We start from the raw sequence: 2,500 nt of genomic DNA on the forward strand, positions 1-2,500 counted from the left end.
CAGTCAAAATGTACACTGAACCAACTCACTGTTTAAACCACACTCTGGACCTTGTTCTGGGATATGGTGTTGAAATTGAAAGTTTATCAGTGTCTCCACATAATCCTCTTTTATCAGACCATTTTTTAATAACTTTTGAAGTCCTGTTACTGGACTACAAGCCAGTAGGCAAAATATCCTACGCTCGATGTTTATCTGAAAGTGCTGTGACTAAATTTAAGGAAGTGATTCCATCAGCACTTAATTCAATACCAGGACTCAATATCAATATAATGGAGGACTCCAATGCTAACTTTAGTCCCTCCCAAATTAATCATCTTGTTGATAGCGCTGCAGCCTCACTGCGAATAACACTCGACTCTGTCGCTCCTCTAAAGAAGAAGATCATAAAACAGAAAAAGAAAGCTCCATGGCTTAATTTACAAATCCGCAAACTAAAACAAAAGTCGAGAAATCTTGAAAGTAAATGGCTTTCCACTAAATTGGAAGAATCTCGTTTAGTCTGGTTAGATCATCTCAAAACGTATAAGAAGGCTCTCCGTAATGCCAGAGCAGCTTATTACTCTTCCTTAATAGAAGAAAATAAGAACAACCCCAGGTTTCTTTTCAGCACTGTAGCCAGGCTGACAGAGAGCCACAGCTCCACAGAGCCTTCTGTTCCTATATCTCTCAGTAGTGACGACTTTATGAGTTTCTTTAACGATAAAATTATAATTATTAGAGACAAAATTAATCTCCTCCTGACCTCAATTGGTAATGACTTAACTTCAACTGTTGGAATTTTAAAAACATATGTAACTCCTGAAATATATCTAGACTGTTTTACTCCAATCAACCTTAACCAACTAACTTCAACAATCTCATCGTCTAAACCATCAACCTGTCTTTTGGACCCGATTCCAACTAAACTGTTTAAAGAAGTTTTACCCTTAATTAACACTTTGTTATTAAATATGATCAACCTGTCTCTATTATCTGGCTACGTACCAAAATCCTTTAAAGTAGCTGTAATAAAACCACTTCTTAAAAAGCCTGGTCTTGATCCAGAGGTTTTAGCCAACTATAGGCCGATATCTAACCTTCCCTTTCTCGCTAAAATCCTTGAGAAAGCAGTCGCAAAACAGTTGTGTGACTTTTTACATAATAATAGTTTATTTGAGGTTTTTCAATCTGGATTTAGAGTTCATCATAGCACAGAGACGGCACTGGTGAAAGTTACCAATGACCTTCTATTGGCATCAGACAAAGGACTTGTCTCTGTTCTTGTCTTGTTAGACCTCAGTGCTGCTTTCGACACTGTTGATCATGACATTCTACTACAGAGACTGGAACATTGTGTTGGCATAAAAGGAACCGCACTAAGCTGGTTCAAGTCCTATTTATCTGAGCGATCTCAATTTGTACTGTGTTAACGATAAATCCTCCATGACAGCCAAAGTCAGTCTTGGAGTTCCGCAGGGTTCTGTACTTGGACCGATTCTATTCACCTTATATATGCTTCCTTTGGTCAATATTATAAGGAACCACTCTATAAACTTTCATTGTTATGCGGATGATACCCAATTATATCTATCAATTAAACCAGATGAAACCAATCAATTGGCTAAACTTCAAGCATGCCTTAAGGACATAAAAACTTGGATGTCTAGCAACTTTTTGATGTTAAACACAGACAAAACTGAAGTTATTATACTTGGCCCTAAACGCCTCCGAAACGCATTTTCTAATGACATAGAAGCTCTGGATGGCATTAACTTGGCCTCCAGCACCACTGTAAGGAATCTTGGCGTCATCTTTGATCAAGATCTGTCATTTAACTCCCACATAAAACAAATCTCAAGGACTGCCTTCTTTCATCTACGTAACATTGCAAAAATAAGACACATCCTGTCTCAAAATGATGCAGAAAAACTAGTCCATGCATTTGTTACTTCAAGGCTGGATTACTGCAACTCATTGTTATCAGGTTGTCCCAAAAAGTCGCTTAAGACTCTTCAGTTGATCCAAAATGCAGCGGCACGTGTATTGACTAGAACAAGGAAACGGGATCATATTACTCCTGTATTAGCTGCTCTGCACTGGCTCCCGGTAAAATACAGAATAGAATTCAAAATCCTTCTCCTGACTTACAAATCAATTAAAGGTCAGGCTCCAGCATATCTTAAAGATCTCATAGTACCTTATAAACCAACTAGAGCATTACGCTCCCAGACTGCAGGGTTACTTGTGGTTCCTAGAGTCTCTAAGAGTACAATGGGAGCCAGAGCCTTCAGCTATCAAGCTCCTCTCCAGTGGAACCAGCTTCCAGTTTGTGTTCGGGAGGCAGACACACTCTCCACATTTAAGAGTAGGCTAAAGACTTTCCTTTTTGATAAAGCTTATAGTTAGGGCTGGCTCAGGTTTGCCCTGGATCAGCCCCTAGTTATGCTGCTATAGGCTTAGACTGCCGGGGGACACCTCCCTGCTCTCTTCCTTCTCTCCCTCTCTCTTCTTCTCCCTC

This window comes from Cottoperca gobio, chromosome 1 (assembly GCF_900634415.1).
Source record: "Cottoperca gobio chromosome 1, fCotGob3.1, whole genome shotgun sequence".
NCBI lineage: Eukaryota > Metazoa > Chordata > Actinopteri > Perciformes > Bovichtidae > Cottoperca > Cottoperca gobio.